Source organism: Stomoxys calcitrans, chromosome 2 (assembly GCF_963082655.1).
Source record: "Stomoxys calcitrans chromosome 2, idStoCalc2.1, whole genome shotgun sequence".
NCBI classification, from domain to species: domain Eukaryota; kingdom Metazoa; phylum Arthropoda; class Insecta; order Diptera; family Muscidae; genus Stomoxys; species Stomoxys calcitrans.
This window is the reverse complement of record NC_081553.1, coordinates 149,679,553-149,697,092: the sequence shown is the minus strand read 5'-3', so window position 1 is coordinate 149,697,092 and position 17,540 is coordinate 149,679,553. Positions and strand designations below refer to the sequence as shown.

At 35.5% G+C, this 17,540-nt stretch overlaps 1 long non-coding RNA gene across 1 annotated transcript; it reads right to left on the bottom strand.

The window, feature by feature from the left end:
* Positions 1–1,165: 1,165 nt before the first annotated feature.
* LOC131995335 (uncharacterized) lies at positions 1,166–9,628 on the bottom strand. The gene is made up of 3 exons (XR_009397384.1): positions 9,538–9,628; positions 3,921–4,036; positions 1,166–1,693 (listed from the first exon to the last, which is right to left on the bottom strand). It is a non-coding gene; the product is annotated as an uncharacterized LOC131995335 (long non-coding RNA).
* Between the last annotated feature and the right edge of the window lie 7,912 nt (positions 9,629–17,540).

The window sequence follows — 17,540 nt, the reverse complement described above, 5'->3', positions numbered from 1 at the left end:
TCTGTTCAAAATTAAAATTTCAACCGAATAGCTTAATGCTTTTGACCGCTATCATGATTTGCACAGACGGACGGACACATGACATGTGACATATTTCTATACCAACTGTTTAATTAGGTTTGCCATTTTAATAATCATCAAACAACAAAGTCTACAATGAACCAATCGATCAGCTAAGTATAGCAATTGCAGCTTCTTCAAAAGAAATTTTGAAAATTGCTGAAATGCGAAGATAGACAATAAAATGGTTGTAGTTGTTGTAACAGTGTGTCGTGTTCTTTCTTTTGTCTGCTTGGTTCTGTTGAATGTTCAGATCCAGAGGCTCTGCGTCTAAGGTGGGGTATATCCATAGGGATCTGCGTCTAAGTCGAGTAGGTCCAGCTAGACAGTTAAGCAGATGTCGTGTATCGTGTGGTCTCAAGTCACAATCGTGATCCACATCCTGCACGTTGACATCAATCCTTGCACTGTAGGAGTTGAGGCGGCTGCACCTGCTACCGTATCTGTATGAATATTTTCTAGACTTTCTTGATATGCTACTTGATCATCTAGATTTTCTCTCCTGTAGCGCTGTGAGTATTCGCCTCCTGGGATACCCTGTCTGCATGAAGTCGATTATACTTACTCTTCTTCCGTTTGAGTTCCGGTACATTTGGTAGATTTTGGAACATTCTCCGAAAAACTGTTGTTGCTGTTGTTGGTCCTAAACCAATGTATTGTATATAGAATTAAAATTAAATAAAACACAATTTACATAATACTTACCGAAAAGAAATCTCCATTTCCGACACAATTTCGCTTTCATCATCAACAGAAAGCAAACTTACGCTAAATATAATTGAAGTGAATTCCCACAATGCGAAATTTCTAATGAATATACTTACTCTTCTACAGCATATGGAGCAGCATCGCTCGTCAACATGGCCTTCTTCGCGCAGCGCAAAATATTTGAGGGCAAAAAGTGGTCCCCACATACAAATTGACCGACTTCGAAGTTCCTGTAAGCTGCTTCATTCCACCTTTGACGCAGCGCATCATCCACAGGAACTCTGAAGAACGGACCATTTTCGTGGTTGTCCGACTTGCACACATTTTACATTTACGCATGTCCTTTATTTTTTTCTTTTCATTTCTTTAAATATAAGTAATTTTTAAATCATTCACCTTAATTTTTTATTTCTTTATTTTATTTTGTAATTTATGACACCGAAACTATCATAAAAAAGTAAACAGGCAAAAAAGTAAACAATACAATGAGAGAAAGGGAAATACATACAAAGAGAGTGAGAAAAAGGGGTTGCTTGCTGAGAATGTAAATATAGATTTGACATTTTAGTACCGTCAAGCTAACCGGCTGTTTTCAGCTGTTCTCATGAGATCACCTTCCTAGATCCACCTTGCTGGATACTGTGGATAGATTAAATGGTTTTGGAGAATCATTGGCGAATCATCTTCAGGTAGAATTTTTGCTTGGTAGCTTGCCGGATGAGTATAACTCAATTATTACTGCTTTGGAAGTCCGTTCGGATGCAGATTTGACATTAGAGCTCGTCAAAGAAAAGCTGATTCAAGAATTCAAGCGCAGACAGGAGGCACATCAAGAATCTGGTTTGTCGAATCTAGCGCTAAAGTCAAAGGCGAAGACAACGTTGAAATGTTTCAATTGCGGTAAGACAGGTCATTTTAAACGAGACTGTAAAATCAAAAAGCAAGTCAATACCAAGCAAAGTCAACACAACGTAAAGAAGACATCAGAGGATTCAAACTCGAATGAATTTTGCTTAAACTCAAGCGAAAAGTTATGTCACGATTCTTGGTATATAGACTCAGGTGCAAGTTGTCATATGAGCAGCAATTATGAATTTTTCGAGAAATACGATGGCAGCACCAACGGGGATATTTATTTAGCAAATGGTAAGAAAACAAAGCCCAAGGAACAGGTGAAGGATTTCTGTTTTGCTGTGGCAATAAATTGACTATCAAAAATGTGCTGTATGTTCCGGAACTAGAAGGTAATTTGTTATCAGTTTCCAAATTAACCCAAAAAGGCTTAGGAGTGACATTTAAGGCAAATAAATGTGAAATTTTTAATGACAAACGAATACTAGTTACTGCGAAGCTTGTGAATAACTTATACGTACTGCAACAGGACCAACATGCTAATTTTGCAACCAGCAAAGCAGTTGAATGTATTCACACATTTCATCGAAGATTCGGTCATCGTGACGTTAATGCATTAAAGTCCGTAATTAAAGAAAATTTGATTGGAAATGTCAAATTGAAACCCTGCAATTGTTCTGATAATTGTGAATCGTGTTTGAAGCGAAAAATGTCAAGAAAGGAATTTCCCAAAATTACTCAAAACAGAGCGAATGATGTTTTAGATCTAGTTCATGCTGATTTGTGCGGACCTATGCAGGAAACAACACCAAGCGGAAACAAATATTTTCTCACTATGATTGATGATCATACAAGGTACTGTATGGCGTATTTTCTAGCAAGTAAAGATCAAGCATTTGAGAAAATCAAAGAATTCGTGGAGTATACTGAAAATTTTTTTGGAAAGCGGGTTAAGATTCTAAGGACTGACAGAGGTGGAGAATTCAAAAGTCGAGGATTCGATCAGTACATGAAAAGCAAAGGTATATTTCACCAATTCACAGCCCCTTATACACCGGAGCAAAATGGTGTCGCTGAGCGAAAGAACAGGAGTTTGGTTGAAATGGCTCGGACAATGCTCATAAATGTGGGACTACATGTAAAGTACTGGGCTGAAGCTATTAATGCGGCTAATTATTTGCAAAACCGACTACCCTCTAAAGCTGTAAATAAAACGCCTTACGAAAAATGGTTCAATAAACAGCCTTCAATGAAGCATATAAGGATGTTTGGTAGTGAAGCCTTCTACCATATAAACAAAAATTTTCGTCAAAAATTTGATGAAGTGTCCAAGAAGGGTATATTAGTAGGATTTTCAGAGGAATCAAAAGCTTATCGAATTTTAGATCCACAAACAAACAAAATTATAATTTCAAGGGACGTACGATTTTTGGATGAAGTTTGTCAAGTTATACCGGAGTGTAACGAGGTTCCGCTAGTATTATCTTATTCAGGTCAGCAAAACATCAGGGAAACAGATGAACCAAGTCAAGATGACACTGAAGATTATAATACAGCTGACGGAACTGATGAGATACAAGAAAATAATTTGACAGAAGATTCATCGACTGATAATGTTTTGGAAAGTAATGAAATCGAGCATGCGCCAAGAAAATCGTCAAGAACTACAAAAGGTAAACTACCGGAAAGATATGCATGTACAGCAACTTCGATATTTGAGCCGAAAACTTACCATGAAGCTATTCAATGTTCAGATAGAGAAAAATGGTATAGCGCCATGGAAGAGGAGATGCAATCTATGTATGCAAACAATACTTGGGAGTTGATTGAACTACCAAAGGGTAGAAAAGCCGTTGGAAGTAAATGGATTTTCAAAGTGAAAACATTAGCTGACGGAAGTTTCAAATATAAAGTCAGGCTGGTTGCAAAGGGGTTCTCGCAAAAATATGGCTATGATTATGATGAAGTTTTTGCGCCAGTCATGAAGCACTCAACTTTTCGGACACTGTTATCCGTAGCGTCACACAAAAATATGCTGGTTTATCATATTGACGTAAAAACTGCATTTCTTAATGGTGATTTGGACAACGAAATATATTTAAAACAACCCTAAGGATTCAAAACTACCAAAAATGAGAATTTGGTATGCAAATTAAATAAAAGCATTTATGGCTTGAAACAGTCGGCCCGATGCTGGAATCAAAAACTTAATGAATTTTTGTTAAGTTTAGGATTCAGAAGGGGTGATGCTGACTGTTGTCTATATACAAAAGGGGAATTAGACAATATTATATATTTACTTGTTTATGTTGATGACATTCTGTTTTTTAACAAAGACGAGAAAGTCATTGAATCCACTGTAAAAGACATATCTTCAAAATTCAGAATTAATAACCTGCGTCCTTTACAGCAGTATCTTGGAATTCAAGTTGAAAAAATTAATAACAAGTATGTCATTCATCAACAACGTTATATTGAAAAGATTTTGAATGCATTTAGTATGACAGAATTCAAAACATCTAAAATTCCTTTAGATGTTGGATATATAAATCAAATTTCAAATGAATCGAACAAAATGGAGTCCAATGAACAATATAGACGAGCAATTGGATCATTGCTATATTTGTCAAACAATACAAGACCTGACATTACTGTCGCGACATCAATTTTAAGTCGAAAAGTTGCATGTCCCACTAAAGCAGACTGGAATGAGGTAAAAAGACTAAGACTCTTAAAATATATCAATGGTACGAAGAATTTAAAGCTTTGTCTTGATTGCAAAAATTTTAAATTAATTGGATATGCTGATGCTGATTTTGTTGGAGATATTAATGGAAGAAAATCTACTAGTGGCTATGTGTTCCAACTCGGGGGCGCCACAATATCATATGCAAGTCGTAAGCAGAAAAATGTCACATTATCTTCAACAGAAGCAGAATTAGTTTCGTTAGCTGAAGCTGCACAAGAATTAATATGGCTGAGAATGCTTTTCAAAGATCTTAAACTTCAAGTTAACGATATCCGTATGAAAGAAGATAATCAAAGCTGTCTCAAACTATTAGATGCCGGGAAAATAAATCCACGCACGAAGCACATTGATGTGAAATATTATTTTGTTCGAGAACTTAAACAATCTAAGGAAGTAATCTTTGAATACTGTCCAACTAACGAAATGTTGGCAGATTTGCTAACAAAGCCACTACATCGTATAAAATTAACGAAATTCAATAATATGATTGGACTTATTTGAGTTTCTATCTTATAAATTGAGAAGGGGTGTTGGAATATTGTTCTACTTGTTATAAATCACTTTATAAAATAGAAATAATTTTTAGTCACATTATCTATGAAATTGTAATTGAATTTTGTTATACTTATTTTTTTCATTCTGTTGTCTGACATCTTATTTTAAACATTCAAATATAATTTTCCTGTTAAATATTATTTACAAATTGCACTGCTTTATTATTAACCCAAAAGGATAATAATAGATTTCCAATATCTTGGCCCAACTGCATGCAAACAAATAGTGTGGGATATATCATCCCAGGTCCATTGTACTGCTCCGGGAGAAATAACTTTCTTTTTTTGTTTGACTCTCTGTGAAGACAACGCATGAATTTGAACGACTTTATTTGCATTTTGCAGCTCGATTTTTAAGTCTTTTATTTGTCTCGCCAGTTCTGCAATTAATTGTTTATTAGATTTTCTTTCTTTTTCCCGAAAATGGGCTGAATCGGAACAATACATACCGAGAGTTGTAATTAAATATTACTTTACGAAATACAATTAAATATTTTACTTTTTGGAATTTTATTCTTGTCGCAAAGATACACCCTGTGTTAAACTCTGTGGTACAGAGTATTTAACTCCATTTCTTTGTGACACCCAGAAGTATGGTCTAAATTGGAAAATACAGATGTTACTTTGCAGAAAAAGTATAACATTAAGGATAACACACAAGACATTTTTTAAATTTGTTCAGAAATGAAACATGTATAAATAATTTTGACTACCTCTGTATTTGGATAGAACTGTCATATCCACCGATCTCTCGAAATATACCCTGAGCCTACACATAGCGCACTCATTAACCCGTTTTTCTGAAATAAGGTACAGTGAGTAGCATTAGATCTCTTTAAATATGTGAAAATCGGGTCACGTTTGGATATAATTCCCATGTAGGTCGATTTCTCGAAAAAACGTCCTGGGCTCGTTAGGGCACGAAGACTACTATATATTGAATCCCATGGCATTAGGGCTCATTAGAGCACGAAGACTATTATATATGGAATCCCTTGGCAGTCGGTTTTACGTTTTCACACGAATTTATTCTTCAATAATAAATATAAACTGACTAAAATCCCTATACCACCAAACGATGTTTGCAAAATCGGTATTTTTTAGTAAAACTATCCTTAAGACCTCAATCCATGGTTGTCGCAATAAAATTTTGCAAAGTTGACCCACTGTAGGGGTCTGTTAAGAGGCGCTCGCACCATCTTTGGCATTTAAATTTTGCACATGATTTCGATAACACCTAACCACTTCAAAGAGTTGTATCTATCCGTTCCCTAATGACATATTATTTACTAGTTTTCCATTCTATCCCTCTATGCGGTGTCTGTTTTTTGGTGACCGGAAGAATGTTTTTCTTGGGTCTTAAGTAAACGATTTCACTCATATTTGACTGAATATCGTCAAGCATATTCTCCAAATCTCTTTGAGAACTTCTCTGATTTTAGCGGATGTAAACATTCACAAGTGTTATGCCCTTCAAGCGATGTGGAAGGTTCAACTAGATGGCATATTCCTTCTCCCGTTCCCATGGTATCATAATACCAAGTAGAGGTGGAGGATAGAAATTGATGCTGGTACTATGTTCGCTTTTGCTGCCGAAATTAATTTTTCCAAAACGAAATTAACAATGAAAATGGTTATATTTGAAAATAAATTTAGTTTCTCCCCTAAGCAAATATGTCTTCAAATAGGATTGTCTTATATCGCAGATTTAAACTAAATTCGTTACAATAACTGTTGCTGAGAAAAGCGATAAAAATGAAAGCAATGCTCTTAGCCTGTATGCATCATCGCATCTTAGGAGATTGCATCTTAGGAGATTGTGGAATCTCCATTTCATCATGGAACAGTTATCAAAAATAAAAAAAAACTTTTAGAGAATATTTCGTTTGCCGTCTACTCCACAAATTGCATTTCAGGTTCAATTTCAATTTGGTCGGAAAATGACGAAGGAAATTCAAATCTTAATAAAACAATACTATAATAATATCTAAAGTTTGGTACTATATTCGGTTTTCGCGATGAAACTCCAAATAAAAAAATGAGCGGAAAATATTGATGAAAGCATTCTTTTCGCTATAACTTGTTTTTCCATCTAGGGGAAATTAACATTTCACGACGCCCAAAAAGAGCACAACCACTGTCGCTGCGCAATAAGTAATTTTTTTACGTAAAATAGACGAAATCGCCAAACTTCCAATTGTAACTAAGTGTTTGTTAGTGTAAGCGATCTTGCTCACATGTACTTTCTCGGGGTGAAAAAAAAACGTTATTTGTGAATGCATAAATAAGAAACTATTTGTATATAAATATAAAAATATAAATAAATATTCTTCCAAAATAAATAAGAAATAAATGTATCTTAGATAACAAGCTATTGCAATAAACCGGACGAAGTAATAACGATTGTGAAGAAAGTGTTGTGCTTTTGGTCTTGCCATTACAACAATATTATTGATATAGAAGTGCAAGATGCTGGCAAGGGCTTCTGGAAAGTTGTGCTTATTTGTGCTTATATCAAACTCACTCAACTTACAATCCTAAAGTGAACCTAACTGTATGTGTCATCCCCTTCTGTGTAAGTCGATGTCTACATGAACAATTGTTAATGAAAGTTTAAAAAAGAAGACTAAAGAATATAAAACAAAGGAAAACAAATATACATATAATTATTTTTACTTACCAATATTTTTTTAATTTTTAATTCTAAATCTGGCATAAACTAAAAAAGCACAACATATGTGCATTAAATTTTTCGCATATATATACCCATATTAATTTAATGATAAAAAACAAAAAAAAAACTTAAATCATAAACATAACCGTTACAGAATTGGTATCAACTACCAAAATTTCCAATTACAAGAAAAAATAAATTAATCATTAAATTTATATTAAAAAAAAGTTATAAATTAGAATACAAAAAGGTTCAAAAAAATATTCACTTAAGAATAAAAAATATTAAAACAAAGAAAAACTTCATCTACTTGTTTTGCTTCTAAATGAAAATCAATCTACTTGTTAAAAATACTAAAAAGAAAAACCCAATTTTTTTTTTAAATATATTTGTTTTTTGAAACAAGTTGTTGTACTTGTACTTATTTACTAAGAAAGTTATCCTATCCTTGTTTAAAATTTGCATGTAAATACGTTTTGTTTTGATAAATTACGAACATAAAAAAAACAAATTTTTAAGTTTTTTTATATAAGGCCTTATTTAATATTTAATTATGTATATCAAAAGTCGTTAAATTAATTAAAATATTTATAAATTTATAAATTTAATTTAAAAATGTGTTAATTTTTTTTAGAGGCTGAAAAAGTAATGGGCACATAAATGTAGAAGTGGCAGGTTTAGCTTTTCGGGTATTTTTGAATATTTATATGGCACAGAAAATACCACGGATGACATTGAGTCATAAGAGGTGGGCTGCCAGGGAGGAAAACACTATCTAATCTCTCCCAGAAACTTTCTTAGCAAATAAGTAGATCAACTTGTTTCAAAAAAAAAAAAAAATTTAAAAAAAATTGGGTTTTTCTTTTTAGTATTTTTAACAAGTAGATTAATTTTTATTTAATAGTAAAACAATGAGACTAATTTTTATTTAATAGTAAAACAAGTAGATGAAGTTTTTTTTGTTTTAATATTTTTTTTTTTTATTCTTAAGTGAATATTTTTTTGAACCTTTTTGCATTCTAATACATAATAATTAATAATAATAATAATTTTATAACTTTATTATAAATTTGATGATTAATTTCTTTTTTCTTGTAATTGGAAATTTTGGTAGTTGATACCAATTCTGTAACGGTTATTTTTATGATTTAAGTGTTTTTTTTGTTTTTTATCATTAAATTAATATGGGTATATTTATACGAAAAATTTAATGCACATATGTTTTGTTTTTCAAAATGGAGATAAGACGATGGATGGTCTCCACTCCCAAAAAGCCTTGTACAACTGAGCAGATAAAGAACATGGAGAAAGTTGGAAATCACAACTTTGAGATAGTCAGTAACTTTATCTACCTCGGCACCGCCGTAACCGAAACGAATGACACCAGTTTTGAGATAAAGCGAAGAATAATACTGGCAAACAGATGCTACTTTGGACTAAGTAAGCAGTTTAGAAACAAGGCCATCTCTCGACAGACGAAGACTACACTTTACAAGACACTGATACTACCCGTGCTGTTATGAAAAGATGAAGATGAGACGATGAAAAGATCAAGTTGTGGGAGACACCTCGAAACTTGGTGTCAGAGATTTTAGAATGAGCGCAAAAGATCGAGGCGCTTGGAACGCTATTCTACGTTCGGTTAGTGGAAGAAATATTCTGTCATAGCCAATTAAAGTAAGTAAGTATGTTTATGCCAGATTTAGAATTTTTTTGTTCTATTAAAAAAATAGTGGTAAGTGAAAATAATTATATGTATATTTTTTTCCTTTGTTTTATATTAGCTTTAATCTTTTTCTTTAAACGTTCATTAACAATTGTTCATGTAGACATCGACATACAAAGAAGGGGATGACACACAAAGTTAGGTTTAGGTTAGGATTGTAGGTTTCTTCTTTTTGTGTGTACTAGCAAATAAATAGTTGCGGCACAGCTCCTACCTCTGTAACAGCCGAGAGAAATTCACCACGTGCTTCTTCTAACCACGATTCGTTACTTCTCTATGTATGTCACTAGGTTGTGGTATTAAATGAACTATCCACGTTGCTGTCGAATTTAGAAAAGAACTTATGATGAAGCTGGAACTATTCCGACATGTCTACCTGAGAGATGAATCGTTAAGTTTAGAACATCCCTGCATTTAAACATCATATGGCCTATAGGGCTTTTCACAAGCCTTAACAAAACGTCCAATGCCTTTGTAGCGACCACACTGTCCTAAACAAACATGCACCTTATACGAATATGTCATAATTTTGACAAATATCAAGATCTGATATCATTCATATGTAGGAAAAAATTATAAATTCTAGCTTGCGACCGTTACAAAGCCAGCTATTTTTACGCAACCCGTGCAGTAAAAATAGTTGGGAATATAATAGATAGAATAGATATAAAAAACGGAAAATATAGATTCAATGCCCGTTTGTATCGTTGGCTGTCTGTCTGCCAAGAATAAAATTGAGTGTTTTGCTTGTCTGCCACAAAACAAAAAGGGTAAGTAAATATCAAGGAAACGTGCTGAAAGTTGCCTAAATTATTCAAATATCAATCGCTTTTCAGGTCTTGCGAATGAAAAAAGGTGGTATAAATTAAAAAAATGTCATCTAATTCCATATGTGTTGTGGCAGAAAAGTGGCACCAAGAAATTGCCTTTAGTGCTTGTTATTGTAGCAGTGTGTCGTAGTGTATAAAGACAAAATTGTTTGCAGCGGTCATTACATTACGAATAATAAATGGTCATAAAAGGGACAACAAGAGATCCGGAGGGCCATAAAGTATTACAGATGCTGGTCATAATTGATGCCTGTGTTCCCTTAAAAAAACAATCGACCAAGTGGCGTGTGTGTGCATAACTGATGTCTATTTCTAATGAGCACATCTATGCATGTGGGCAAATAAACATGTCCTATCATCACCGCAACTTCTAATCGGAAAATATGTTGTAGCAGGCTTGCAACAAGCACGTAAAATGTTTCGGACTATACAGATAAGTACTAATTTGAGATATATCATATTTGTGTCTTACTAATTATTTCTTTTTCTTATTGTAGGTACTCATGTTTATCAAATTAATAACAAATTCTTTCTCCTTTCTTTTACAGGGAAAAATGTCCATATGGCTATGATTTGACAATTGTTCGTGACTGGATATGACTCAACAAAAACACAAAAAAAGGAAATGGTGAGAACTTAGTGTAAGCATAAGTAGTGTCTGTATAGCTCGGGAAATCTGCATCATTGATTTAGGTGTTGGGCGTGTATCACTCCTATTAACTTTCCATTTAGGTTTTCTACCTCTTATTGACAATTTCCTACAGGTTTCCTAATTCGGCACTTGGGCCATTGTTTGCAAAGTTTTGCATTCATCCCTTTGGAAAGGTTGCTCTGAGTGAAATTGCGTCTATAAACCTCCTGACCCGTTTTAAATTGCACAAATCGGTTTCGTCTATTATACGTTCGTTCATTCTGTTCATATGCCTTGTGGTCTTTTATATTATCCGTGATCATTTGCATCTGTGTCGTTTTGGGCAATACAAGCATCTCGCCATCACAAAGGGCATTCATTCTCCTTAGAATCTCATAAGCATCCGCATGGGTGATCATTTGATAGCCTGTCAACGCAAAATAAGGGGTAACACCTGTCGATGCATGTATCGTTGAACGCAATGAACATTCTATCCTAGACAAATTCTCGTCCCATCGAGTCTGGTCCGTTTTCAGGTAGCTCCTTATGCCATGTAATATACTTTGATTAACCCTTTCGCTAGCGTTAGCATTATGTGAGTGAATGGCCGTCCTGATATGTCGTATACCAAATGCCTTTAGCATGTCTTGGAAAGCGTCAGAAGTGAAGTGACAAGTGACAAATTTTGTCTTGTGGTCAAAGACAATAAAAATTTACGTTTTACCTGATCTCGTACGTGGATATGGGCCAAGGAAATCGATGTAGATCTTTTGAAATGGTCTAGTCGTGACAGTCTCTTTTCCCATATGAGGTCTTGTTACCTGTTTCGGATGTTTAATGTTTCTATAAAATCCTTGATTTGCTTTACCATTGAAGGCCAATGAAAGTACTGACGCACATTGTATAATGTCTTTGCTACTCCTCCATGTGAAGTCTTATCCGCATGTGATTTACGTATAACATCTGCCGTTAACATCGTAGGTAACCAAATACGCCAACAGTCCTCCTCGCTCTGAATTTCCTCGCGGTTGAACTTGACCCTCTTATACACAATTCCTTCCATCACTTTCAATTCCGGTAGTCTACTTCTATTTTGTTCAATCGTATCTATAAGGGACAAATACTCCTCGCCTAGAAACTCATCAGAATTAAAATCTATCATGCCTGTTTGTTGATATTCAATTTCATCCATGTCGAGTCTCGACAACATATCGGGTACGACGTTCTTTGTGCCTTTTCTGTGCTTGATAGAAAATTTATAACCCTGCTGCTTCAAACTCCAGCGTGCCAAGCGTCCATTCAGGTTATGCTGTCTCATGAGCCACTATTAACTCGAGCGATCCGTTATTACAGTGAACTCCATTAGCTCAATATACTGTCTAAATCTCTCAATTGCCAAAAGCACAGCAAGACACTCCTTCTCCGTCGTAGAGTAATTGCGTTGAGCCGAATTTAGCTTCTTTGAATAATATTCAATTGGATGTTCTCCTTCCTTATCATCCTTTTGAAAAAGAACGGCTCCAATTCCTACGCTAGACGCGTCGCACTGAACGTAAAATGGTTTGCTAAAGTCAGGGCTTGTCAACACAGGACTTGATATCAAACGCAATTTCAATTGTTCAAATGAATTCAACGCTTCTGGTGTCAATACGAATTCCAAGGACTTTTTCAGGGTGTCTGTCAGTGGTACGATGAGTGTAGAAAATTCATGAATGAATCTTCTATACCACCCTACTGTCCCAAGGAATTTTCTAACATCTTTCGCTTTTGTGGTGGCCTAATATCCATAATTGCCTCAACCTTGCTAGCGTCTGTTTTCAATTTGCCTCCTCCTACAATATATCCTAGGTACCTAAGCTCTTTATGGCAAAACTTCGATTTCATCATATTTATGGTCAATCCAGTGGATGTCAGTCTCTGTGCAGCTATCCTAAGCCTCTCGATGTGTTTTTTAAAATTAGGGGATACGACAAGTAGATCGTCCAGGTATACAAAAAGGCGGTCTTTCAACTCTGAAGGAATCAGTTTATCTATCAGGCGGCACATCCGTTGAGCGGCATTGCATAGTCCGAAAGGCATTACTTTAAATCGATAATGTGGCCGACCTTGGACCGTGAACGCCGTCAACGGCTTAATTCACCAGAGGAATTAGCCAAAATGCATCCTTTAGATCTATCGCCGATATAAAATGTGTGTCCCCTAATCTTGATAACAGACCACCGATATTAGGTAGAGGATAAGTGTCTTTCCTAGTTACTTTGTTTAACTCCCTTGCATCTAAACAAAGGCGATTTTTACCAGGCTTCATTACATGAGTGACTCGGTTGTTCCACTTCGCGTTCTCTGCTACCTCAATCACGTCTAGCTCTAACATCCTGTCTAATTCAGCATACATTAAACTCTGAACTGCCGGGCCGGGGAAATATCGCATCTTCTTGGGGCTAGCATTGCCAATATCAATTGTGTGTCTTTCCATATGGGTTTTACCAAGACCAAATTTAGTATAACACCGAAACAATGATCTTACGTCATTTAATATAGCCTCCTGTTGGGCAGACAAATGGTAAACCTGTGACACCTCTGCAGTCGGTCCGTCTATGCTCTCTACTACATGGTCAAAACATATACGAATGTCCATTTGGTTCCAAAAATCGTAGCCTAAAATCAATGTTTGTCTTAATCCAGGTACTAAGTAAAAAATCATTTCTCGGATTTCTTTTCCACATACCACTGTCAATTTCACCTTGCCTACAATCGCTTGCTATTTTCACCCTGGACCTGAAATTTATTACTTTCGTGTTCATTTTCCTCATATTGTCGAAACATTCTTTACCTAGGCAGCTGATAGAGGCACCACTGTCCATCAATCCTCTAAATTCTAATCCATTCAGCCTGACATCCAAATATGGCCGTATATCGTTGTCTATAGACAAGCAAGGAAAAGCGATTTCTTTTATTTCCTCTTCTCTTCTTCTATAACCCTTACGAGCCTTTAAAATCTTCTTGTTGACTACAGGTACGAAATCTTTAAAAATCTCCTTGCGAACCTTTCGGTATTCCCTCAGACGATGCTCGTATACACTTCCTTTTCCAATTTGTCCACACGTGGTGATGTCAACTTGTTCCTGGGACCAAATAGGATTTGCCGATAGTCATTAGTAAGCGTTTGTGTAGTATCATCTTCGTGTATAGTAAATGTGTTGTCCTTTTCGGTATGGCGTTTATTGTCAGAATCAGTTGTTACTGAGCCGTCCTTTCGTATGAACATGCGGGCCCAGTTTTCGCCATGTTTTTTGTCTGGTTTCCCGAACATCGTGGACACCTAAGCGAAGTCACTCCATCGAACTCACATTTAAAACAGAAAATTGCCCTTTGTTCTGCAGGACAATCCACGAAAGAATGGTCTGCTTGTTTGCAGTTCCAGCAAACCAATTGTCGTGATGAATTGCCAATAGCCTCTACGTCGTAATTAGTATTCTCTGGTACTGATTCCGCATGTACTTTATTGACCCTCATAAAGTTCTGATACTGTTGGGGATGTCTATATATAGACCTTTTTGCTATCATCCTCTCAGCTCTTTCGCATTCGTCTATCAACTCATCAACAGTCTCAATATTCTTAGGATAAATCAATTGAATCAAACCTTCCCTTAAATTGTCCTTAATAACCCGTACTATCTCATATTCCGGTAAAGAAAAGCGCATTTGGTTCCTTAATTTAATTATTTCGGAAATAAAAATGTCAGATGTCTGAGACTGCAGTTGTCTTTTCTCGATTATCCGCTTCTGAATTTCAAAATCGCTTTCGAAATTCCGGAATTTCCTTAAAAAGTGATATTTTAATTGGTTCCATTGACATTCTAAACCTTCCATTGTCTAAACTCCCACAACCAATCATATGCTCGTCCAGACAGAAGATGGTGAAACCCTTTTATAAAAACATCCCAAGGGCAGTTGTAGTCTATCCTTAACGATTCAGCCCTAAACACAAAATCCTCAACGCTAACAGACTTCGATGTACCATCGAACTTTAATCCCCATTTCTGTGGTTGCCATGGGGTTATCGGCTTGTAACCCATTGCAAAGTTCTGTGTGTGGTTGTAGTTACCTGGATACGGAATGTTTGTCTGTGGGTGATTGTCATGAAATTGTCTGTATTGTCGCTGGTAGTCGTCGTCATAAAAAGTCTGTTCTGGTCGATTCTTTGACATATTTGGTTGGTCATGTTGCTTGTGTGGTTGTTGTTGTCCATTCCGTGTCGAATTATGTTCACTAGGCATGTTACCTGCAACAGCGAAATCTCTTTGTACTTCAAATGAGTCCCTAATTGCTCTCGGTATCATGACGGCTAGGCTCTGCTCTATCGAACGCATAATGCTTGCCTGTGTGGGACCTACGGAAACATCAACATAATCCCTAACACTCATGGCCTCAGTGCCGGCTCTATTGCCTGTATTGTTATTTTCTTCTAAAGAAGGTAGAGTTGGCATTCTGTTCACTTGTGGCATTCTAGAAAACTGCCTTCTAATTTCCTGAGCTGTTATGCTACTATATTCAGGGGTAGTAATCGAAGGTATTGAACCTGGAGAAGATGTTGTATGCGGCCCTAGTGGTCTAGACATTCACAATGACATTAACGGAGTGAATGGATCCTCATTCGATGCAATTACAGTCCTATTCTGGCCTGATGTAGTTGAATTTGAATTCATAGAATTGTTCACTGCAGGATCATTTATGTCGTTTACAACAGAAGCCTGATCAAATGAGATCTGATAAGTGTTCTGTAGCATACAACGCTAGGTCTAGTAAACCCCAAGATGGTCTGAAATGTTTGAGCTGAAATCAGCAGCACGCAGCTAGCTTCCGGCTTCTGTCTCGTCGGCAATGGGGAGGTTCTTTAAGGCTGAAAACTCAAACTATGGGATGTCTACACTATATTATTTTAAAAGTGTGCGTGCGAAAGATAGAAGAGAGGGAGAGAGAAATAGAGAGAGGAAAGTAAAAAAAAGGGGAATTTTCAAGAGAGGGTTTTGTCTACCACCGATGCAGAGATGTTCACATCGTAATACGCCCGCCCATCCATGACCAGGACTAAAACCCAAAGTTATATCATATTTATCCATTGGTCCCACTGTACCTACCCTTCAAATGTTTGTAGCCCCGGAATCACAAAACGGAAATTTAGCTAATATTCATTATGTTGTTTATTAAACAAAATCCAAAATAATCCATTAAAATTCTAGAAAAAGCTAACTTGAACTTTCACATAACCTTAATCCTAAACAGCATTAATAAATTCATTAAAACAATTTCCAGATAATTAACGTTCATTGTGGCCTAGACCAAATCTAATTCAAGTAACAATAATTATTTAGATAGCAACTAGTACAATAATAATTTAGGCAACAATGATTCTAAAAACAACTATCCCTTTACTTTAAAAACAGGAAACAAAACTAAAAGGCTAACAGCCTAGCTAAATGACAAATAAACCTAACCGGTGTATGTGCAATTTCAAAGAAAAAAAAAAGCTGAAAAAAATATATCCCATTCGGATATCATGGGGTTAATTTAAATCAAATGTGCATGCAAAATTTAAATATAAAAGAAAATGTAAAAGAAAAGTTAATGGCAAAAACTTTAATTAAGAATGAAAATCCATTTAAAATTTCATTCTGGTTCGGGGATATGAACCTGCGACCCACTGTGCCGTGGTGGATTACATTCGAAATGCATTGGATGTATGTATGTAGCTTTAATCAGAATTATTTCTCTGTATGGTACATTAAAGTGCACCAAGTGCTTCCTCTTCCTCCCATATACTGCCTTACCCACGAGAGTTACCAAACAAATATCATCCAAACCAAAATGGAATTATTTAAAAAAACAAAAATTAATTAATCTAATTAATTAATTAGACAAAAAAAAATAAATTTTGAAAAGAAAAATTAAATGACCGAACCCGGGCTCGATCCCACGACCTCTCACTTCAGAGTCAGCGACCCCCTCCACTGAGCCAACCAACCACTTGATGGGATGATGGCTAAGCGGCCATTTGATCACTTTGAATGATATTTGCTTAGTTACACCAAAAAAAACAAGGTGAATACCACGTTGAACTTCGGTGGGTATTAAAATCTAATCAAAAAGGGTGTTTAATTACTCACTTTGAAAAATGTCCCCCGTTGAAAGATCTTTCAAGTGTTCCGGTTCCGGGATATTTTCCAACACAGCGATTCCAAGGAGGTATTTAAAAGCGGATATGGACAGGAAATTGGTGAAATCAGCAACAAAGCACTTACACACTCACGCATTCAATGTCTATGTTTTTTTCCCTTTTTTTTTTTCTTTAACCACTGTCTTTTACTTTCTTTTTAAAAAAAAATTCTAATTTTTAGCACAACAGTTTTAGCTAATTTTCTTTATTTTATTTGTCTCTAGACCTTTTCTTTTTACCATTGAAATTGCACAACACTTACAAAAGTTTGAGTTCTAATTTTTTTCTATCAATATTTATAGCTATTTTTACTTTAAATAATACTTTTTCTTTTTTTTTTTTTTTTTTACAGGTTTTTAACCAATTTTGATATATTCTCTTTAAAAAAATTTTAGTTCTGGACGTTTGAGAGACTTAGTCAACAAAATTTTACACTTTTTAAAACACTTCTTGGTCTGGTAACCAGACGCAGGGCCAAGTTTTCACAATCTTCACAAATTACTCGATGAAATGCCCAAAAGCCGTCGGCGAATTTCTCC